This window comes from Pan paniscus, chromosome 5 (genome assembly GCF_029289425.2).
Source record: "Pan paniscus chromosome 5, NHGRI_mPanPan1-v2.0_pri, whole genome shotgun sequence".
NCBI lineage: Eukaryota > Metazoa > Chordata > Mammalia > Primates > Hominidae > Pan > Pan paniscus.
Window position 1 is genome coordinate 165,635,857 of NC_073254.2, and position 25,302 is coordinate 165,661,158.

The following is a 25,302-nucleotide window of genomic DNA, read 5'->3' on the forward strand; positions in this document are numbered from 1 at the left end:
ACCGGGGAGGCTGAGGCAGAAGAATTGCTTGAACCCGGGAGGCGGAGGTTGCAGTGAGCCGAGACTGCACCACTGCACTTCAGCCTGAGTGACAGAGTGAGACTCCATCTCTTAAAAAAAAAAAAAGTTTATTCTCTCCTGTAGGGTAAGCAGAACTCAAGTTTTAGAAAGACAGTGGTGGATCTTCATTAGAGAACTGGGCAATTGGCTTCTCATGTTAACAATGTTGACAACAACAGCCAAAAGGAAAAATGTAAAAACCAAAAAAGAAGCTGGGCGCAGTGGCTCACGCCTGTAGTCTGGCACTTTGGATGGCTGAGGCGGGGATTGCTTGAGGCCAGAAGTTCCAGACCAGCCCAGCCAACATGGCAGAAACCTCGTCTCTAGTAAAATTACAAAAATTAGCTGGGCGTGGTGGCACACACCTGTAATCACAGCTATCTTGAAAGGCTGAGGCCTAAGAATTGCTTGAACCCAGGAGACAGAGGTTGCAATGAGCCAAGATCACACCACTGCACTCCAGCCTGGGCGATGGAGCAAGACCCTGTCTGAAAAAAAAAAAAAATTAAAAAAAAAAGATTTCGTATAACATTTAGTAACAATTGTATGATGTTAGGCCAAGTTATTTATCAACTCTAACCTGTTGGTGTACTCAGCTTTAGAATGGGTCTAAAAATAACTCATAAAAATCTTGTAAGGAATAAATACAATTAATGTACCTGAATTGGACTGAAACCGTGGATGCACAGTAAGTGCAAGCGGATTTCATGTGTAGCTATAGTGATTTACTTATTTTTGTAATTTACTTTGCATTGCATTGTAAAGATTATTCAGTTAATTCTTCATTGTTTCCTATATTCTTCATTTGAATGCTACAGAGTAGAAGATACCCTATTTTTTTGTATGAAAGCTAGCTTTTTTTGTTTTTTGCTTTTTTCCTTTTGGTGGTGGTTGTCATTGTTGATGTTAACAGGAGAAGCCAATTAACTAATCCTCTAATGTGGTCATGACCCATAATCAGTGAAAATTATCTCATAAGATCTGGCACTATCTGTCTAAAGCCTGAGCCCTGCTTCCCCTACAGGAGAAGAACAACTTTTTTTTTTTTTTCTACTTGTGTTCTTCTCTAAAGGGTTATTAGGAATTTCCTTGCAGAAATCTTTATTGAGGATTATTATGGGAAAAAAATGATAAAAGAAAAGTTAGAAATGGCAAAAGACTTAATGGTGATGGAAAAAGGGGCATGAAATCCAAGGCCTTCATCTTATCCCTGGATCCAGATAATTCTTAGATATTCCACTGGACCCAGTGTACTGAGAGAAAGACCTTGAGCAAGGACACTTGCAGGGTGCCCAAGAGCCGAGCTTCATCAGGACCTGGATAGCTGAGTATTCAGGGGGAAACGTCACACCCACTTGCTGATTGCCCCTTCCCTCTGGCTGTTGAGTGAGACCTGCCTCTAACTAGATGTCCCATCCCTCTTTCCAGATCTTTCAAAGATCCCTTACCCAGGGACCTGCTGGATGCCTAGTGAGGTGATAGTGCTGGGCTCACGTATGTATACTTTGGGGTTCAACTGAGCACACTAAAGCTCCTAAGCTGGAAAAGAGGGAAGTGGACACTTCCGTTATATAACCAAGAAATAGAAACTATTATAAGACAGTAATTTTTGTTTGTTTGTTTGTTTTTTTCAACTGGCAAAATTTTAAAGAGGACTGGTAAAATATTAAAGAGAATTTCATGACAGGCAAGCTAAAATCCAAATACCACTCAGCATTTTCTTGAATATTGCACTCTTTGAGTGGGTACTAGTCAGTATTTCGCTAGTCGGTAAATGCCAAAATAAAATGGCTGGCTGATTTTTCACACAGGATTGCATAAAAGCTCAAGAATAGTTCATAGAGATACACAAAGGGTAAATTAGGACATTTGAGCCTGCAATATAAGAAATCAGAGTCAGCATATCCCAAACCAGAGTCAGTCTATAGAGTCACATGTTGTTGCTAAAAGAGGTGTTATTCTGTCATATCCTTCAGCCCTGGCCTTCAAATGTTTTTAAGGTGATAGGGAAACTCAGAACAAGTCAAAGATAAACAGGCCCAAAGCCAGTAGCTTAACACATATATCTCACACATAACATTTCTGATGGAAATAAGCCCTTAAAATATACATCCAGACATGGTGGAAGTCAGAGTCCATATTTAAGAAATGAGTATGAACTAATTTCTGCTACTTTAAAACAAGATGTTCTAAACCTAGAGACAGATAACTAAAGATAAACTCTGAAAACAAACACTATATTGAAAGATAGAAAAGTAAGGTTATAAAGTGATTTGTACTGAATCATTGTATGGGATGCAGAGACAAAGACTGGGCCTGTTGGAAACAAACACATCAATGGATTCTGCTTAATCAGACAGCTAAAGTGCCCTTCATGTGCATCCTATTTCAGTTTGTTTTCCAAAAGTAGGTGATATATTTCTAGTTATAGGATTCACTGGGGGTAACAAGATGCATGATATGCTTTCTAAAAAGTAATTAAACTTTTACTTATCCATTCAAAAGAGGATAATTTGATACCATTAAAAATTCATTTTTACTCATTTCATCTCAGTTTTAGTCTTCTTTTGGTATCAATGTTATTTTAAACAATTTTTAACATCAGGATTTTTAGGGTGAAAAGAAGCCTGTTGAAATATGAGATTAGAGAATAAAAATTCTCTGTAAGAGTAGTTTTAATGCAAGGCATACCAAAATTCAAAGATATAATGGAATAGAAGTTATAGCTTACAATTATAAGTTATATCATAAAACTTCCAGAGACTTGTTTCATAAATAATCCACTATCAATCATGAACTCAAGAGATTTCTGGCAGCTCCACTATAGACTATTTGGAGGTAAAGAGACGCCAACTAAACCAACAGGGTATTGACACTCAGTCAGCTCAGGACAGAAGTTTTCAAACCTGGCTATGCATTCAAGTCACATGAGGTACTTTTATAAAAACATCTATTACCAGGATCCACCTCAGAGATACTTATAGAGAGGCTTGGGAGTTAGGCCTATAATTCTGTAGGTTCTTTGATTTTTGGTCTGTTTAGAAATTAACTAGATTGTGTAAGCAGCAGATTCCAGAACCACCACCTTGGACCACCAGTCCAAGGTCTCCATATGCATGTAAGAGAAGCTTAATATATAGAGCCCAATATCTTTTTTAAATATCAGTAAAAAATATGGAGATGAGAAAAAATGGGCTTCCTCAGTCTGACATATCTACAAATTAAGGTGAGTTCTTATCTTTGTCCAAAAAATAGTGTCAAGACTACAAATAATTCCTAGAGTGAGAAATTATTTGTTATGAGAGACAATGTATATCCATGTGTTTAATGCACAGTACCTTCTAACTGGTCAAAACTAAATCTACTTCTGAGCCACGACAAATATTTAATATAGTCCTATGCATAAGAATGTACTTTTGTAGAAAAAAAATTATTAACTAGGGTTTTGACTATTTCTGCTGTGCTATAATCAGATTATACATAAATAAAATCTACCCTAGTAGTATTACAACTTAGCTAAAGACCAGGGGAAAGAATAGATGGCTGACATTCTGGAACCTTATTTTCTTAGACTGCAAATCAAAATCAATTTAATTCATTTGAGTGAATCTGGATTTGTGGTTCCAGGTAATCATATCATAATACTACGGTATTTGTTTCACCCATCAGGCTTGGGCCTGTGGTCCAACAGCTACTGAAGCGTATGAATCAGACGCTCAACTGTCAGTCAAAGGAAGCCTCACTGGCACATCAGACAGAATGACCATCCAAGCACTTTGTAAAAATCACCACAGGGTATCGACAGAAGTGGGTGTCTAAAAGACAAAAGGTATTGGGAGACAAGTCCATTCAACAGACTTCACATTACAGCTTCCATCACTAATGGCCATGAGAAATGGCAGAATAACCTTTTCCTAAAGGTGAAAATCAGCATTATTTTGTGTCCATCGAAAGAAAAAAAGATGAGGAAAACCACAGGAATAATGGAACCAGCTTTTGTTTATTTATCACACCTAAAGACTCCAACTGTTGAACTGCAGTGCCCTCTTCCTAGCCATACAAATGGAGCACCATTTCAAAAAATAGAGAAAATCGATTTTGCTGAAGCTCTTAACAAAACCCAGCTAAGAATTTAAAAGGAAAGAAAAAAAAGCACATTTCCTAAGTTGGATAATTGTGCTGCATTTATCTTATTTAATATTTTACGGGCAATTCAATGAGAAATTAAAATATGAACTGGCTCTTAAATAATGAGTAAAGGGAAAAAAAGTCTATCAGTCCTATAATTTAGATCTCATTAGTGGGAAAGCAAGAGAAACATTAAAATCAACCTCTAGTAAGCTCCAGGCTTCAGTAGCACATACAGCTCCTTCTGCTGAAAATTTGTCCTCTAGCATCCAGTGTTAAGTTATCAATGCCAAACTTCTACCCCAAAAGGGTGCTTATAACAGGCTCCAGTTGAGGCTGAATAACTACTCAAAGACAAATTCCAATTTAGAAAGTGATACTAATTAGCTTCTTTATTAAACCATAGTTTTATTATAGTTTTTTATGAGTCATACACTATGTATATAGAGCACAAGTTAATTTCTGTAAGTCCAGTTCGTTTCTTACATTTTGGGGATGTACTACGTAGTTTAGAGCCATATGAAAGCAAATAATTTTTGACAAAATGCTCTTTTATTTTCCATATTATGAAATGCCATAGCATTAATTATAAAGGCCTATTATGTTGACTTGTGTCCCCCTCCCCAAACTCCTATGTTAAAGTCCTAACGCTTAGGAACTCAGAATGTGACTGTATTTGGAGACAGGGTCTCTACAGAGGTGATCAAGTTAAACTGAGGTCATCAGAGTAAGCACTGACCCAAAATGACTAGTGTCCTTATAAGAGGGGGGTTTGAACACAGACACAGAGGGAAGACAATGTGAAGATACAGGGAGAAGATGGCTTCAAACAGATGCTGCCACTCAGCCCTCAGAAGGAGTCAACCCTGTGGACACCTTGATCTCAGACTTTCAGCCTCCAGAACTGTGAAATAATAAGCTTCTATTGTTTAAGCCACACTGTCTGTGGCACTTTGTTAAAGCAGCCTTAGCAACCCAATAAAAGTCTAAACATTCAGGCTTAAAATAGAGTCATTCAATCATCCAGACTCTTTTCAAATATCCATACACCAGACGTCCTTAAAGCATTGTAATAGATCTTTTTTCACCATTCATCCTGATGTTTGGAATTCTTGCAAATACAACTAGCATTTGATGGTAGTTCCCAAATGCTCTCTTTACACAATACTACCCTTCTTCCTTCCTTCACTGATGTCCTTCCATCTATCACCTGCGCACCTCCCACATGAGGGAAAAGATCACCAGACCCCGACTAAAATGACTGAAATACGTGGGCCCCTTCTTGATCTAATGATTTGGTACTGAAGTTCTGGGGTGTCTAGGTTTAATAAATGTGGTGTAGTCCTGGGTCCTCTTACATGACTCTCAGAGAATGAACCTCAATGAAGAATCCCTTGATGTAAGAGCACAGTCTCGCAGACTGACAACTTCTTAAGACTGAGTACAAGAGAGTTTGGCCTTCTTGTTTTTGAGCATATATAGCCCTGAAATTTGATCTATATGCCGTGTCAATAGATTATAATTGTAAATAAGGCAACTAGCAAACTTTGCTTCCTTAAAGCAAACTTGTGCTTCCTTGAGGCAGCACAAAGATTGAGGCAAATAACCAGGCTACGACTTGGTTACCTTGATACAGATTTAAACAAAATGTGCCTTGAAAATAGACTATTGGTTTGTTAATGTTGTTTCCAATGCTGAGCATTCTTTGAAAAGTTAAAATGCCATATTTAATTTTTTTTTTACTTAGTGAACTTGAAAAGACTTGTTTAAAATCAATCCCTTGCATACTGAATTAGGAAGCACAAAAGACCAAGGAATAAAAAATTAAATATGTGACTTTTCTTGTATTTGTTTTAAAGAATCTGTGGATTCAACAAATATGAAATGATGCCTGCTTTTTGCCAGTAATTCAACAACCAATAGTGAACAACAGTAAGCAAGACAAAGTATGCCTTCATTTGAGCCTGCATTCTTTGAGGAAGACAGGCAACAAACAAATACATTTACCAAATGTATACATTAGATAGAATTAATTTGTAATGTGCTTTTAAGGACATAAACATGGAATTAAAATAGAGAACTACAGGGGAACGAGATTTTAGATAAGACAGGAAGGTGCTCTCTGAAAAGGTGACATTAAAACAGATCTGACATCAGAAGAGGCAGATACCCAAAGTCCTTTTTAAAGCGAGAGTCAGGTATACTTTAGGAACTGTGAGAAACCTAGGGACATGGAGTGTGGTGAACAAGGAAGAATATGGAATGAGATAAATATAAAATGACCAGGCAATGCCTTATTGATATGCTAGGGAATTTATATACTAATATAAAAGCAATGAAAAACCAATGAAGGGTTTTTAGGTAGAAGAGTGACATGGACTTAGAGCTTTTAAATGGTGACTCTGGCAGTGATATGCAAATTTAATTGGGTAGCAGGTGTAGCAGAGACTAGAGAGGAAGAGGGAAGACCTTTCGGATGGTGATGGCTCAGAATACAGTTAGTGGTACAGATAGAGAGAAGTGGATAAGTTCAAGATGTACTTTAGCAGTAGAACCAACAGAACTTGCACATTAATTGGATGCAATAGTTGAGGAAAAGAGAAGATTTAAACATGACCCCAAGGTTACTAAAGCAGTATGATAATCTAAATTTTCTTAATCAGGTCTACTCTCAATAAAACCAATATCTACAAGTTTCTTTACTATATATTTTTACAAGACTCAGAGTTCATCAACATTTTATTTATTAGGCATCATGTTAATGGCCTGCATATGGCCCAAAACTTGATAATATCAAGCTATTCAATTCCTTTTGTTTTCCCTCAAATCTTTATTTTTATTATGGAAATGTTAATAAAGTAGGGTTTGATTGAAGTAAAAACTTTATACACTGGATATGTAGCCCATCAAATTTAAGGGTTAAATTTAACTGGTAATTTATGAGTTACATTTAATTCATGTTATAATTTATGGTTTAAATTTAACTCATATAGAAATATCCACTGTAGACAAAGTAGTACACAATGAAACAGATTGATTTATGTAATCAAGTCACTAAATAGATTTTTTAAGTTATTCTTTGGACTTATGGGTCTTTATTCCAGCTCCAAAACAAAAATGAATTTAGAAAACAAGACAGTTGGAAAATGAAAATATCATGATTTTCTTCCTTTTTTAATGTTAATGTCTTCTTCACTGCCAACTATTTAATTTGTTGAAATACAAGGAATTCCTGGGATAAAAAGGGATTCCATTAAGTACTTTGAGCAACAACATTATAATTTTCTGAAAAAAATAGTTTTGGATAGGTGTATGATTATTATTCATCTAGACCACTGCATCTCCCATATTAATGTGGAGATGAGTCATCTGGAGATCATGCTAAGATGTAGATAGTGATGTAGGACATGTGAGCTGGAGCCTGAGAGTCTGCATGTTCACGAGCTCCCATGTAACACCCATGCTGCTGGCCCTTGGACCACAGTTCGAGTATCAACAAATACTCTAATAATTTAATCTAAATACTATTATCATATTATTATACATTGCAATGGTGCAGTACAGTTCATAATGTTCAGCTATACTGGGATGTTAACTAAGTAAGATCCTCCTGCTAAAGCAAACAGAAAGACAAGCATTGTATCTCTGTTGTTAATGCTAATATTAACCAGGCTCATTATTGTAAAAAATTCTACTAACTATAGATGATTTTAAAATCTCTTTTGCCTTTTTTCCTTGAATTCCCAGTGAGCAAGCTGCAGGAAACCAAATGGTTGTGTTTACAGAATCACCTTCCTTGGTTCTAAATCATTCCCCTTTTCTACTATTTACAGTGCTCATTGACCTCCTGATAGAAGCCTAAAATTGTGCTATATTTTGAAAAGCTGCATAAGTTTTTTTATATATGGATGCTGAAAATTTAGGAAAATACACATAAGACTTAAAATTTATGGGGCATCAAATAATTTAAATGGTTGAAAACTGACACAATTAGCAGTGCTGCAGTCAGGGATGTCAAAAATTAGATAAGGTTCTAGAAAGACAAAGAAACACTTCCTCTTCCCTATGAGATGTGAGTAATTAGGATGGCAGGAACAGAGGAGAAATATTATATTTTTAATTAAAAATATTATAATATTGATGCTTCCCAAATCCCTGGGAAGTTTTGCTTCTTTCATTCATCCTGAAGTCAGAGTACAAAGAGTATACTTCATGACATGAGAGAGAAGTCATGATAGCTACTACCTACCAAGGATGTGAAAATCAGAAAGGCCTCTGTCCTCCTTAAATTACCCAAGGATCCTGAGGATCCATAGATATGGGAAAACAGATACTTGTCAGTAATACTTGATCTATTTACTTTATTACTAAGTAGGAAAGATTGTAAATTAGCAATTAGACATGTAGCATAATACAATTAACAAGGAGAATTAAGTACCAATCCCACCCAAACTGAAACTGTCATATTTAAGTTGGTATCTCTCAAACAACTCTAATCGTCATGAGTGCATTTGGTTACACATGTTCCTGTATGCAGTTAATTCATCCTGGCAAGACCTTCAGAATACAGTTTTATTTAAGATCATCTCTTCTAATGAGCATACCTAGCTCCTACTGAGTGAAGTGCTTAATTGGTAAAAATTGATCTTAAATTTTTATCAACTAAAATTGTCTCTTCCACATTTCATAGCCCAGGACATTCACATTTCCATCTTATGTTATGCAAATGTTTCAATATTTTCAAAAGTGTTGTTGTTGTTGTTATGAGACAGGGGCCCTTTATTGCTCAGGCTGGAGTACAGTGGCACAATCACGGCTCACTGTAGCCTCGAATTCCTGGGCTCAAGTGATCCTCCCACCTCATCCTCCTGAGTAGGACTACAGGCATGTGTCACAATGCCCAGGTAATTTCTTTTCTACTTTTTTGGAAACGAGGTCTTGCTATGCTGCCCATGCTAATCTCGAACTCCCCACCTCAAGTAACCCTTCTGCTTCAGCCTCGCAGGTCACTGGGATTACAGGGATAAGCCACCATCCTGGCAAACTTTTTTTTTTTTGAGACAAGGTCTGGTTCTATCACCCAGGCTGGAATGCAGTGGTGTGATCTCAGCTCAGTGCAACCTCTGTCTCCCAGGCTCAAGCACTCCTCCTGCCTCAGCCTCCCAAGTAGCTGGGACTACAAGCATGCACCACCACTAATTTTTGTATATTTTGCAGAGACAGGGTTTCGCCATGTTGCCCAGGCTGGTCTTGAACTCATGAGCTCAAGCGATCCACCCGCCTCGGCCTCTCAAAGTGCTAGGATTATAATAGGCGTGAGCCACTGTGCCCGGCCCTGGCAAAACTTTTAAGGACATTTATTCTGCATTCACGACTGTGCTTAATTGTGTGGAAACCTCATCTAAGCTTGGAGTTCTCATCTAACGAGAAGAGTCTGGTTCTCAAATTTTCTGATATCTAATTAATTTTTCCCTTAAACAATGTAAATTATCCATAGACTCTTATTAAGAGCATTCACTCCAGCAGCCAGAGACCCAGCACCTAATGAGTCCCACCTGGCACAACTGTTGTTTCACTGACAATTTAACACACAGTTTCTTTTTTCTTTTTTTGAGATGGAGTGTTGCTCTGTCACCCAGGGGTGCAGTGCAGTGGCGCGATCTTGGCTCACTGCAACCTCCACCTCCTGAATTTAAACAATTCTCCTGCCTCAGCCTCCGGAGTAGCTGGGATTACAGGCACGTGCCACCACGTTTGGCTAATTTTTTTTTTTTAATTTTTTATTTTTTGTATTTTTAGTACAGATGGGTTTTCACCATGTTGGCCAGGCTGGTCTCGAATTCCTGACCTTGTGTTCTGCCCACCTCGGCCTCCCAAAGTGCTGGGATTACAGGCGTGAACCACTGCACTTGGCCACATACACTTTCTTTCATTCTCTATTGAAAATTCCATCACTAGGTGATTGCATGTATCCTACTGATCACCCTATTACCCTACACACATTTATTCTTACCATGCTTCCGTCCCCTTCATAAACTGTGTCCCTCACATGCCTTTTAAGTGTGAGTGTTTCTTAGAGTTCCAAACTCTGGTCTCCCTTCAATTTATACACTCCTAGATATCTCACTGACATACATCGCTTTTACTGTCATCTATATGCTGGTAAACTCCAAATCCATTATCTCTAGCTCAGACTTCAACCCTCTATTGGAATTCTCTCCTGCCTATCCCATTAGAGTCAAATGAACTCATCTTCATTCTCTCCTCCTCTTTGCTCCCCACCTACAAACGTGCACGATTCTTCTCTGTGGTTCCCAGTCTCCAGGAATTGTGCCACAGCCACCCAGTCATGTAAGCCAGGAAACATCGCTTGTCTTCTCCCTATCCCTTCCCCCAGAGTCATTAGCCCACCATAAAAGTCAATTCCCTAAAGACTTGTAGAATGTTATTTCTTTCCTTCAGATTCACAACCCTTAAGAAGTGAATTATATCAACAGCCTCCAAAATGACCTCCCAGTCTGTCTCCCTTACACACTGTCACTAGAGTGATCGTTTTAAAGCATAAAGCATGTGAAACCCACTCCGTATCCTAAAATACTGAGCTGAATACCCATCGCTTTTATATAAAGTTCAATCTTTTGGCCTGACTCTTTGGAATCTGACCCCTACGTGTGTCACTAATCCCATGTCCCCATATGAACCTCAATTTAGGGCAGATATTTGTAATTTTCCTAAAGAGCCATGCACTCTCCTTTCCCTTCCCCTTATTCTGCTATCATTCCTCTTGGAACACATCTTCCATTGCATTCCCCTGCTCATCTATTCAACCAAGCCTACTTGATCTTCCTTGATCTCCAATAGGCTCACTTCGCTCTTTGCTTCTTTGTGTTCCCATGGCATCTTATACATACCTTTGTAAAGATATGTGCAAACAATAACACATCTTTATTTCAGGCTCTGGCCTCTCTTGCTCTGAATTATGAGTTTTCTTAAGCATTTCATCGTCTGTATTGTGACTTCCTAGAGAACAAAGATGCTATCTTATTCCTCACAGTACCCACGGCACTTAACATTGCATCCAGCATATAGTTAAAAGCAAATACAAAGGAAGGAAGGCAGGAAGGAAGGGAAAGGGAAAGGGGAAGGGGAAGGGGAAGTGAAAGGGGAAGAGGAAGGGAAGAAGGAAGGACTTTACTAACTCAAGATATTCTAGAGGGTTCATTCAGCTATCACCAATTGAAAAGCACTTCTTTGACTTTCACAAAACTGTGTTGAAGACATTGTCAACTGTTTTATCCCAAGGATGTATGTGTTAAATTATTTGTTGAATTTAGCTCAAAATAACAATTTTCTCTGCAGACAAATGTGAAAGCTGTTTTTAGTCAGAATATAAAACTATGTAACTCAACATGTTTCCTTTCTTGCTTTAACTTCCAGAAAAAAGACAAATTTAGTGTTCAATAGTAGTAATTAGACCGCCTCAAATCCCTGGTAATTTCTATTCTATTTGTTCTCATAGATGGTCTATTCCTATGCTAAATTCTTTTACTACACATTATTTCTTCTTTAAAGTCTTCTGTTAAAAATGATTATATACTTGTAAATAGGTGGTGGATGGTGGCAAAACCTAATTCTCCAAAACACTTTTTCTTCAACCTTAAGTCTCTTGAATTATGACAGCCACATAAAAGGTAGAGACCAGCCTCTATTTGAACCAGAGAGATTCATAGCAACCTAACAGAATCCCGAGTCCTTGGTCAGTCTAGTTCTGCAGCTGTGTTTGTCAATCCAAAGGTCTCACTTAAAATGTACTGAATATTACAGCCACCCATACAATTCATCTGCAATAAAGTTTCATTCATGCTTGGAGTATACTCACATTTTTATTATTAATAACCCATGGACCATAACCATAAGTTCCATTTCATGCCACGTAGTATTTTAAATGTTAGCTGTTAACGCAGGTGGACAAGTTGAGTAGTAATGACAAATGTGATTCTAGAGCAGTGGTTCACAGCCCTGGCTACATGCTAGAATCTCTTGGAGGTCTCCTTCAAAATATCTCTGCTAAATCCTCAATTAAGTTCAGAATATCTGAGGCAGTGGCGTGGCACCCAGAATCATTTTGTCTAGGCACTCCCAAATGATTCTAACGTACATTAAGGTTTAGGAATCACTGATTCAGAGCCTGGGAGAGAGATCACAGTTGCAGAGAAAGATGTGTCATCTTCCCCTTGTTGGGGGATTGCCTATCAGAATTTTAAAAGTGAAAAAAAATTCTACCTTTAAATATCAAGCTTTGTATTTATTTACCTCATTGAAATGAAACTGGTCATAAAAATCTGAATGAAAAAGGGAAGTTAGAGGTGATTATTCATTTTCAGAGGATTTTCTTTCTTGGTAAAGGATTCATTTAAGCATTTCTTCAAGTACCAAGTAGTGATTTAATTGATTTGTAGACTTATCTCAGTTATTAATTATGCTTGTGACCTTTGCAAAGTCATTTGAACCTCTCGTGGCCTCTCTTTTCTAATGTGTACACTGAGAGAACTGGATTCAATAAGCAGTTTCCCAGCTTTCACAGTAATTCTCATAGATTTCGAGATGTGACATGGAGGTAGGAAGGTGGCTCAGAGCTGGAGCCCTGGAGCCAGGCTGCCTACATTTGAATCCTGGCTCCACTAAGTATGTCACCTTGGACAGGTATTTTACCTCTCAGTGCTTCAGCTTCATCAACTATAAAATGGGATTAATGCATATCTCACAGCATTGTGAGAATAAATGAAATCATATAGGTAAAAGCATTTAGAATGGTTCTGAGCGCTTAGCAAGCAGTATTAAAGCATTAGTTACTATCCTATTATGAATATTATACCCTAAAAAAGTCAGGGACTTAAGAATACTAATGTGTTGGTAAGCCTATATGATGGGGGCAAACTGTGTAACACGTCAAAAATATGTTTGACCAGTTAGCTTTTGGTTGTGTGAAGACAGCTCTCTATGGGAACATTCTAAACCTGGACCACATGACTGGTATGCCCCTTTAAACTCTAGCATCATTTAATTCATTTCTGTGTCTTAGAGAGACCAGAAAACTATAGCTCATGGGCCAAATTCAGTCTTCCACCTATTTTTGTAAATAAAGTTTTATTGGCACACAGCCACACTCATTTGTTTACATATTGTCACAGCTACTTTCCCACTGCAAAGAGTTGAGTAGTTGCAACAGAAATCATTTAGCCTAGAAAGCCTAAAATATATACTGCCCAACTCTTTATAGAAAAAGTTTGCTGATCCCTGCCTTAGATGTATAATGTGTCGGGAAACCCATAGCTCCACCCCATAGTAAGTTAATCATCATGGCAAATTTTAAGTTATGAATGGGCATTTCTATTCCATCTACCCAGTTGCCTGTAGGGAGAAAAGAAACGTTCATCAAATACAGGGTACAACGAGCAAGTATCTATGGGGGTGGAGGCTCTCAATGATAAGGATAAGCATCTGCTGGAAAGGATAAAAGATGAGGATCACAGATAGAAGAGCTGCTGATGGGAAGGAACAGAAAGCAATTAGGAAAACAGAAGGCAACTTGAAGGCTTTGGCCCTGGTTAAAGATGCTTTTGTATGATGAGCACTTTCTCCTCTCATTTCCCCAATAGTCTATATACCTTCTCAAAAATATTGATGTCCTTGACCGGGTGCGGTGGCTCACACCTATAATCCCAGCACTTTGGGAGGCCGAGGTAGGCAGATCACCTGAGGTCAGGAGTTCAAGACCAGCTTGGCCAACATGGTGAAAGCCCTGTCTGTACTAAAATTACAAAAATTAGCTGGGTGTGGTGGCACATGCGGGTAATCCCAGCTACTCGAGAGGCTGAGGCACAAGGATCACTTGAACCCAGGAGGTAGAGGTTGCAGTGAGCAGAGATCATGCCACTGCACTCCAGCCTGGGTGACAGAGTGAGACTCTGTCTCAAAAAAAAAAATTAGATGTCCTTTATAATTACTACTATTAATCAAGTACAATCCTAGGAAATTGTTTTTGTTACGCTATTTGATTCTTAAAGGATAGGTATTATTATGCTAATTTTATAAATAAGCCAAATTCTGTAGAGCTTAAGCAACTTCTCCATATCTAATCAGTGGTTAACCTTGTAGTCAAACCTACTTTTATCACTCTCAGATTTTCTACTGTGCCTCAACTAAAATTATTCAGTTCTAAAACATCACTTAAAGGCAGATAAATGTTACCTAAAATTCTGATAACCAGAATTTCTTAGGCACTGTGCTAGACAATTGTTTATCGTTGAGCAAAGCTTTACAATTTCTACTTATGCTAATTATCTCTTGCTCTCCACAAATTTAGCTCTTGGGTAGGGCTGTGGGAAATGGAAAATGGAAAGACAAGGTGCAGTAAAGAATCTGCCGCATCCTGCATGGATAGCAACCCTGATGAAATTTATCTTAACATGAAAGAAAGGGATTTTATTCAATATGAATAGAAACACAGGAAGCAATTGAAGAATAGACAAAAATGAACTGTTTGAAAATGGCAGCTGCAAACCTTATCTCTTATATTCCATTGCTACAAAGACTAGTCAGCTTTTCTTAGCCAAATGTGAATTAGAGGAAATATAATTTAGTGTTTAGAAAATATGCCTAATTTACCACCAAAGCCATACAATTTGTCTTGAAGTAAGGAATTCTACATCAGCTTTTTAAAATGATGGTGATTAAGTAGACTACAATATACTTCAAGTGTTCTTTTCCTTTCATTATTTGTGGCACCCTGATGAAAAGTAATTATGCTTTGGCGAATTTTCCTCTTAGATGTAATTTGGACCACTTATCTAAGATTCTCAGAAGGGAGCTGACTTGACAACTAAAAGAGAACACCTGTTTCTATCAACGTAAAGGAAGCTGGTCCTGAGAGTCTTTTCCTCTACTTAGCAACGCACAGTGTTTCTGCAACCAGAATTATTGAGTGAGGTACTAACGAAATGCCTTCTGTATCCAGCATTTTAATTCAAAGAAATCAGGAATTAAACGGTGTACTTTTTAGATTTACATGAGGAAAGAAAGAAGAATGCTCATGAATATAAAATAACTGAAAGAGAAAAAGGAGTGGGAAGTGTAGCAGTGATTAACAGTGCTAAGATATACAGATATCCAGCCCTAGAGACCAACACACCCTCAATAAGGATGCCCCTCAGCTACTCAGGTGGTTAGGAAAAATATTTCCTAGTTTGGGATTCTGTTATTTTATTAAATGGGTCAAAGGGAGGTCTGCAGAAGATGTTGTATGTTTTATTTCCAAGAATGTCTGTGTGTGAAAATTCTATCCGCCCTCTTCTCATTGGTATTTAAAGTAGGCAACTGGCATGATATTTGTTGTTCATAAAAGAAGGATGGCTCCATCACATTACTGAAACACTAAATAATTCAATTTTCTGACTAGGAGCTGTGGAGCTTCAAACTTACTTATAAGATATTTTATTTTTTCCTTTTATGACCTATAAAAAAGCCTGTACAGCTATTACCTAGTTTTTCCATCATGTTTTAACAAATATCGAAAAGCACTTTTACAAATACAAGCATTTGGTTTCACTGCATTCTTAAGTTAAACATTAACAAGTAAAATAAAGATAGTGCCAAAGACCTAACACATTAAATTTAGGTGGATCTACTGAAAATCAATTAATGGACTTCAAAAAATTTTTGCTTTTCTTTGCCTCTGTTTTGCCACCTCTTTTTGTTTGTTGTTAATGGGATTCTAATTTTCTGATGGAAACTGTTGAAAGGAAATGCTGCAACAAGTAATTTGGGTTATCCTTGTGACACATTAGAATTTTTGTATCCTGTCAATTTTCTGAAGGTGTTTACAAGACAGAACATATGAACTTTTAAAGACTTTGTACTAAAATGTAATATACATTAAAAATACATGAGTACCACTCAATTATTTTAGAAACTAATATATCCATATAGCCAGCACCTAGATCCAGAAGCAGAACTTTTGCCAGCCCCTAGAACACTCCCCTCATATTCTTTGTAATTATCACAAGGATAACCACTATTCTGACTTAAAATAGCACAGATTAGTTTGGCCTATTTTCATGGGTACGTGAACTTCTATTACCTTACTTAATCTACAAGCAGAAACACAGGCGTGGAGACATGAAGCAATTTCTACAGTGTCTTGCAACTCTTGAAGAGTGAAATCTAGGCTTTTCATGTAGTGTGCTTCTACAGAACTGCCTGCAGCCTCTAAAAGTCCTCCTAATAACCAATGAAGGGAGGAATCTAGATGACCAGCCTACCTCTTTGCATGTTAATTTCTGACTGCTTTAAATATAAGGATTAAAAGATATTCCCTTTCCAAGTCTTTATCTATATCAGAACTTGATACTGTGCCACTGAACTCTAGGAGCTCACCATCTAGGAAAGAAGATTAAATATGGAAAGAGAAAGTAAGACAAGAGATGTACAATAATCATCAAGCCTTTGGCTGATTTTTTTCTGCTCAAGCCACATCACTTGATATGGTTAGGCTTTGTGTCCCCACTCAAATCTCATCTTGAATTATAATCCCCACCTGTTGAAGGAGGGACCTGTAATCCCCACGTATTGATGGAGGAAGGTGATTGGATAATGGGGGCGGGTTTCCCCCATGCTGTTCTTGTGATAGGGGGTGATTTCTCACAATATCTGATGGTTTTATAAGGCAGTTTTCCCTGCTCTTGCTCACTCTCTCTCACCTGCTGCCATGTAAGACATGCCTGCTTTGCCTTCCACCATGATTGTAGGTTTCCTTCCACCATGATTGTAGGTTTCCTCAGCCAGGTGGAACTGTGAGTCAATTAAACCTTTTTTCTTTATAAATTAGCCAGTCTCAGGGAAGTTCTTTATAGCAGTGTGAGAATGGACTAATACAGCACTCAACTGTTATTTTTTTATCAATCAGTGTTCCCCAGAGAAAGAACAAATAGGACATGTGCATATGTATATTAGGAAAAGAAATTTATTTTCAGGAATTGACTCCCATGATTACAGAGTCTGGCAAGTCCAAAACCTGCAGGGTAGGCTGGCAGCTGGAGATCCAGGGAAGAGCTGCAGTTCAAGTCCAAAGGCAGTCTGCTGGCAGAATTCCCTCTTCTGGGGAAGTCAGTCTTTTCTTAAGGACTTCAACTGATTGAGTGAAGCCCACTCACATTATGGAGTGTACTCTGATTGAATCAAAGTCTACTTATTTATATATTATTCTCATCTAAAAAACACCTTCACTAGAATAATGTTTGACTGGCTATCTGGGTATCATGGCTTAGCCCAGTTGACACATAAAATTAACCCTCACAGATGCATATTACATGCGGCCTCCTAGGTGCTCTTCTGATCTTGTCTAGATTTATTTAATTTATATATTGCTGCTGAAATAGCCAGGCCTTAATGCCTTATCATTTTAAGTAAACAGTAAGCTCCAGTAGGGCAGTGAGCTTTTCTTGAACTTCTTTTATCTTCCACTGTCCTGATCTCAGAACTCACTGTATATCTATTGATCAAGTGATATGTATTATTAAGTGTAAATTTTAACATTTTCTACACAGACTATGCAATTTTTTTTTTTTTTGAGACAGAGTTTCACTCTTGTTGCCCAGACTAGAGCACAATCTTGGCTCACCGCAACCTCTGCCTTCGGGTTCAAGCAATTCTCCTGCCTCAGCCTCCCAAGTAGCTGGGATTACAGGCATGTGCCACCATGCCTGGCTAATTTTGTATTTTTAGTAGAGACAGGGTTTCTCCATGTTGGTCAGGCTGGTGTAATCATAATACTGTATTAAAGCACAGACAAGCAGAAAATCATTTCAGGACTAGGTAGCAGAAATAAAAACATACTAATTTCACTTTCTGTGTTATGGAAAATTTTCTCAATTGTAGGAAATACAAAAAAGTTTTGATCTGCCATACTCAAAGTCCAATCGAAATTCCCAGTTGCCTACAGAACTTTACAAAGTCTGTCAAGTTCATTATACCTGATCTAGATTCTAACTCCTTTATTTCCGCAGAAACGGTAGGTATAAGTAATCTGTTCATTGATATCACTTCCTCATTATGTAAAAGGAAGTTTAAGAAGAAAATAAAATGGAGAGTTTAGCTTATGGCTTGATAACTGTCTACTGAGTTGCTAATATTAACACAAAATCTATTTCCATTTAGTTTGAGTCCTGTATTTCAATAAAATTGTTTTTCAAGGCTCCTGAAGTTTCAGTTAATATTTCTGTGTTTCTAGATTCTCTTACTTCACTTGTATAAAGTTGAACTTGTACAAATTTGGACTTTTTTTTACCGATGATAGTATTTGTTCATAAGTCTATTTCCTGCCCTAGACTGTCAGCTTCTTGAGTGTACATTATTTACGACTGTGAGTGGTTTTTTCACACCCCAAAAATGCACGCATCGTTTTGTTTGATTTGGTTTTGTTGAATTTGTGTGTGTGACCATGTGGAAGCACAAGCAAACACATATCATGCTTTGTTGACACTGTAACAAATCTAGACTTTTCTAAGTTCCAGGATCCTGGTATTTCAAACAGTGTGATTTTGCTGTGGAAAAAAAAAACAAAAAACAAAAAACCAGGATTGGCTTTTCCAGTGGTTTCTGACCATTATATGCTATAATATCTATTTAAGTGCCCAAATGTCTATTGTGGTACATGTTGGATTCTGTCCAAATGACCTAGAGAAGTGCAGGGTAGCTATTAAGTATGTAAAAGTTACTTGCGTGTACCTTCTATGACCAAGAAAAAAATCCAAAGAACTGTTTAGTAATTTTGGAGGATCTACTCTGTACCCAGGCACTGAAATAGGTTGCAAGGATACAAAGGTAAATAAGATATAATTCTTAATGTCAAAAAGTTCACAAAAAAGTGAACTTTAAAATAATATTAAAATAATATTTGAAAGGCAGAAGTCGTAATATGTTTTTATATTTACAAAACAAAATTACTTTTAAAAATAATAATTTAATATGAAAAGGGCCAAAATTCATGAGAAATATGGTACCTGAAGAGGATGTTGCTTGTCAGGTTTTAGACATTCCTAAAGCTTTAAATAAGAGTTTCTTCAGGGATTGCCATAGATAAAAATATTTTGTGTGTTTTTTTCTATTGAAATGGTCCCAAAAAAGCTAAAGGATATACTAGGTGGAAAAAAAAGGGAACATAACAGAGCACTGGCATTCACTAATTCGAACACTGTTTTTAAGGTAAGTTATAAATACATGAATGTGTGACCCTGGAATTAGCTATATCATAAGGCAAGAAATAAGCTTAGTTCTTAGTGTTTGGAAAGTATTTTGAGGCTGTATTACTTCTATTACTGGATATCTTCAGGGGTTTGATCCAAAAATGCAATCCAAAGATTCATCTAAGACCTATATTTTCTGCAAGATTTGAAACGGAAATGTTCAGAGCAAGTCAAAAAATCCACTAATATATCTTTAGTTTTCAAAAATCTATAATGATGATAAAAATGAAGCCACAGGAAGAGAAGCCTCAAGGGGGCTGACTAGAGACATCCAGCACTCACTTCCTCCACAAAGAAAAACTAAACTAGCAAGTAGCTAATCACATTTTGAATAAAGCATCTAAGAGAGAACACTTGAGTTCAACAGAGAAGTCACAGGAAATACTGGAGACATGGAAGGAGAGGGATGCCAGGAAGCCAGCTCAGGCCAGATGGGAGCCCAGAGAGCCTCCACAGTGTGGAGAAAGGGTAAGTGAGAGACCTCCAGCAGTCCACATCCCCTCCACCAACTCCTGCAAACCTCACCACAGGAGAGCACCTAGACCCTAGTGGGCCCTGAAACTAACATATAGTCTTTCTATGGGAAAATTAACATGCATCATTAAGTAACTTTAATATCGAGTAAGCAAAGTGTGGACATTGAGATTTGGCATATAACAGTGAATGAAACAAACAATATCTCTACCCTCATTACCAGGGAAGGATTCACAGAAGAGGTGGCATTAGAGAGAGGGCTTGATCAATATCAGGTTTTGGCAACATGATGACATGATGTCAACATCATAGAAAACGGTTGACATGATTATAGTGCTATTGCCAAAGGAGTTGTATGAAGCTGAATGGGATCATTTTCTCACCCAGCATATCTATTTATGTTCTTATTCTCAGGATACCAACTACAGTACTGGAAGTGCTGGAAAAATTCTTGATTTACAAGACTCTTTTAAATTCCTTTAATGGTCTGGCAGCATGGAATTTGTCCAGTCTTATAAATGAAAATGTACTACTAAAGATAAAATATTCTCTTTGCTTTTACGTTTATTTATTTTTAAAGAAAAGCTAGAAATTTTTTCAGTGTTCACTAACAAAATCAGGCAGAATTCGTGTTACAGAATTTCAATAACAGATTTAGAATCAACAATGAAATTTGAAGAGCAAGAAATTATAATAAGGAAAAAAATAAGCCCGTCATTTTTCCTTTTTTTTTTTTTTTTTTTTTTTGAGATGGAGTCCTGCTCTGTCACCCAGGCTGGAGTGCAGTGGCAGGACCTCGGCTCACTGCAACCTCCGCCTCCTGGGTTCAAGTGATTCTTCTGCCTCAGCCTCCCGAGTAGCTGGGACTACAGGCAAGCACCACCACGCCTGGATAATTTTTGTATTTTTAGTAGAGACGGAGTTTCACCATATTGGCCAGGCCAGTCTGGAACTCCTGACCTTGTGATCCACCCACTTCAGCCTACCAAAAGTGCTGGGATTACAGGCATGAGCCACTGCACTCGGCCTTTTCCTATTTTTTATTTGAAAAATTTAATCCTTCTGATTATTTTTCCAGGCATGCATTTAAAAATTTTTTTACAAAGGTTCTTCTTCCTATTTAACTGACAGGATTTATTCTCACTATTAGATTCTATTTAATTTTTCTTTCTGACCTTAGTCTTCTTTCATTTATAATCTTCTCTGTTTCCTTTATTCAGTTTCCTCCTTCTTCTATGCTAGTCACTCTTAATTATTTGTTCCGTAATAACAGATGTGCCTTTCAATACAAGTGGCATTTTTCTAACAACCTCTTTGGTCAGTGGTGGTCAGAGGCTGCCACAGGGCAGATTTTTATTAGAACTTTAGGAACACACAGCAGCCTACTGTTAATATTTTCAAGTTCATTTTAAGGAACAATTTCAAGTTCTAATCAAAAGACTGTCATTTCACTTTTAAGACAGTAGAAGATTTACAATCTCTGTCCCCAGAGTCTGCTGAACTCAGACTTATGGGCACTCAGGTGATGCGTTTCTTTGGACTGCCCTTCAACTTTGTCCTAAAGTGATAATACCAACCTCCCGTCAGCTTAGTATATCATAAGACTGTTTGCTTGCTCAAGTGTCTGGAATAAAACTTCATTACCTTCTTTTTTCTCAGTACACTAGCTATGTGTACCTTTATGTGCACTCTGTATTTACTATTTTAATGTTCCCCCTAAAAAGCTATCTGCATTAGCAAGAAAGCAGCCCAAGACAATATCTTTAAATAAGTTGAAGAAATTAGTCAGGCCAACAAGATAAAATACTTTAAGCCAAGTTAGATAGTAAATACTGCCTGCATCTGTCCACGCATGCAGTCATTCTTTAGCATCTATTTATTTTGCATTGTATTTATAGATATTTTCCATTCAATGACTGACCTGTTCTACACTCTATAGCATTTGTTAAATTCATGGCCTTCTTATTTTTAATGAGGATCTGTAGCTTGAATTTACCATTTACAGCACAATAGATGTGACTTTTGCTCCTAAACTCATTATTTCTGTCTCTCATTACTATTACTAGAACTCTGAGACATTTTCTATCAGAGATTTAGTTGTTTTTGTTAAAAGCAGAAATCCCAGTGGATGCTTTTCCTATTCTTTTCATTTAAAATACAACCAAAAGATCTTACTTCAGTCTTATTCTGTAATAGCATAGTTCACTGAATACCAGATGAAAGTTATGTTATTTTCATTAAAATACAAATTAATAAGCAAGACAAAAATATCTACTCTGGAATGACAAATGCCTTTTAAGGCTATTTCACAAATCAAAATAAGTTAAAAAAATCTATCTTGCTTTTATAAGTTAAAGTAGTGAAAAGACACAGTAGTTTTCTAAATTTAAAATTCAAATCTCAAAAATGGTTTTGATTTTTAAATAAATTAATATTAACTCTTAGTCTTGTCAGTGGATTAGCTGCCTCTCTATACTTTTTTTTCCTATTGTGAAATCTCCATTTTCCTATTGTGTTTATAAATATTTGTTCCTTAGGCTTAGATACTTTTTCATATAGCAATTCCAGAAAGATTTTTCAGGCTGTAAAGTTGGATATGCATGAGAATTAAATGATATAAGAGGCGTTAGTTAACTCATTCAAATAGTTTCAAAGGAGATGTGAAGGAATACCATCCACTTGACTTACAAACTAAAAATGATTAATATAGGTCACTTCCTAGAAGCTATTACTATGTCTTTGGTCAAAAAATTTACCATAAAATTTTCAAGTAAATGTTAATCCAAATATTACAATCCCCACTAACTTTCTGTGTGATATCTAAAATTATTAACCAACCAATTTTCCCACAAGATAGGGTGGGATAGGGTGGGAGGATTCACGTAAACTACTGCATGAATCATACACTCTGGAATTGTGCAAAGCAACAGTCCTATACCCAATACTCTATGAAACTTTATTCTTTAATAATGATAAGAATCTAAAGCACAATTTTGAGGCAGCATTGTACTTTACCCAGAAGGCTTTTTCTGTACTTCAACAGTATAATTATTGAAAAGATTTTATTAGGATAAGAAAATCAGAATATGAGGTAAATACAATTTTTGTTCATTTCCTTACTTCATAAAATTTTAAGTACCATCAACTCTCCCTTTATTAAAAAATAATTGTTCCTTAAAATTAAATATTAACTAAATTTGTGAAAGCAAATCACATACTAAATATAGCAAGATTTAAACTAGAGATCAATTAAAGAAAATAAGTTGAAAAATCACAGAGAAGTAAAAAGTCACTTAATTTTGTTAAATTAAGTTTGGCCTAAAGCTGCCTCATTACATATTTTAAGTTTGTCCTAAAGGTTTACCCATGCATAGTGAACTGTAACCTAACTGGATGTGTAAACAGACTGTAACCTACTCTTGTACCAACCACAGAGTTCCAGCCAATCGCAGGCACCCAGCTGTTCAAACTGTGTTCAGATAGGCTAAATGCTAAGCTGTAATCAATCCAGATGTTTCCGTACCTTACTTCCATTTTCTATACTTCATTTTGCTTTTTTTTAAAATCCATAAATATCATCCAACCATGTAGCAGAGTCGCTTTGAACCTACCTATTCTGGTTGCAGGCTAGGGCAGGTGGGAGGTGGGGAGCTGATTTGTGAATCATGCTTTGCTCAATTAAACTCTATTAAATTTAATTTTTCTGAAAAATTATCTTTTAACAACGATATTAAGATCTTCATAGTAATACATATTTTATTTGTCTCTAGCATGAGACTATTAGCTTCTGAAGAAGAGACTAGGCCTTGTTTAACTTTGTATCCCAATATCTAACCCAAAATCATTCCTCAGGTATTGTTAATTCAGGCCGAAAAGAGATCTCCATAGCTCTATCCTGAGAATGTGGACTTGTCTAAATGTAAGGGAAAGCAAAGTGAAGAATACCTCTGTGATAAAAGCAAATACCATTTTATTTTATTATTATTGAAGTTGAAAAACTTTAAGAATACCTAATACAATACTGGGAACAATAATACATATTTTATTTGTCTCTACCATGAGACTATTCGCTTCTGAAGGAGACACTAAGCCTTGTTTAACTTTTTACTCCAATATCTAACTCCTAGCAAAATGTAGGCACTCAAAAAACATTTGCTGGCTGAGTGCGGTAGCTCACGCCTGTAGTCCCAGCACTTTGACAGGCAGAGGCAGGCGGATCACCTGAGGTCAGGAATTCGAGACCAGCCTGGCCAACATGATGAAACCCTGTTTCCACTAAAAATATAAAAATTAGCTGGGCATGGTGGCGCATGCCTGTAGTCCCAGCTACTCGAGAGGCTGAAGCAGGAGAATCGCTTGAACCCAGGAGGCGGAGGTTGCTGTGAGCCAAGATCACGCCACTCCACTCCAGCCTGGGAGACAGCAAGACTCTGCCACAAAATAACATAAAATAATAAATTTTTTAAAAAATTGCTGAATGAAAAGAATGAAAGCAGATCAAAGTCACCTAATCAGCATATTTAGAACAGACAGTACAAAACGTTTTAAATATGCGTTTAGACTTGGACTTCAATCTCATATCGTGGCCAGTTAATAAAGTATCAAGAAGACAATAAAGAAAAGGGGAAAGGGCACTAAAATAGGAAGAGAGGACAAGAAAAGACAGAGAAGGTTAGAGAGGGAGACAGGGCACAGCAACAGAGGCCCTGAAAAACAAAGTCGGGTGCGGGTCCGAGAAAGAAGTAGACTGGAAATCAAGACAGTGGTAGAGAAGAAAAGAAAGGGGAACAGAAGGGGCAAAACCTGATAGATGAGGCACATTCCTATGTAAAGTTTTATAAACGCCCTTTCACAATCTGCAGTTCACCAGGCCACAAATTTCAGCTTTTAAACTTCTCATTACTCATCTTTGAAGTGTGAATTAACTGGTGCATTACTGTATAGAATCTTGAGTGTATATTTTTTCTACTTTTGAATTTTTCTAGTCATAGTGACCAGAACAAAATCATGCCTCAGCTATTATTAATTCAGGCTGAAGAGGAATCCCAACCCCACTGCTCTATCCTGAGAATGTGAACTTGTTTAAATGAAGGGAATCCTTTCTGAAAGTGAAGAACACCTTTGTGATTAAAAACAAACACCATCTAATTTCACTTTATTTAAGCTGAAAAGCTTTCACAGTACTTAATACAATACTGGGAAAATGGTATGTAATCAGAATGATACTTCTAAACTCAGCTTTTTACGTGTTCTTTTTTCAGTAGGAAATAGTGTTAAACAATCTCATGAAAAAGATTTTGAAACTAGGCATATGAATGTTCAAATCTATTTTCCAACT

The 25,302-nt window shown here is 37.0% G+C and overlaps 1 protein-coding gene across 2 annotated transcripts in view; it reads right to left on the minus strand.

Annotated features, from left to right (window-relative positions):
• Nucleotides 1-25,302, minus strand: part of EPM2A (EPM2A glucan phosphatase, laforin) — a 124,482-nt gene that overhangs the window by 10,836 nt on the left and 88,344 nt on the right. The gene's annotated exons all lie outside the window — the stretch shown is intronic.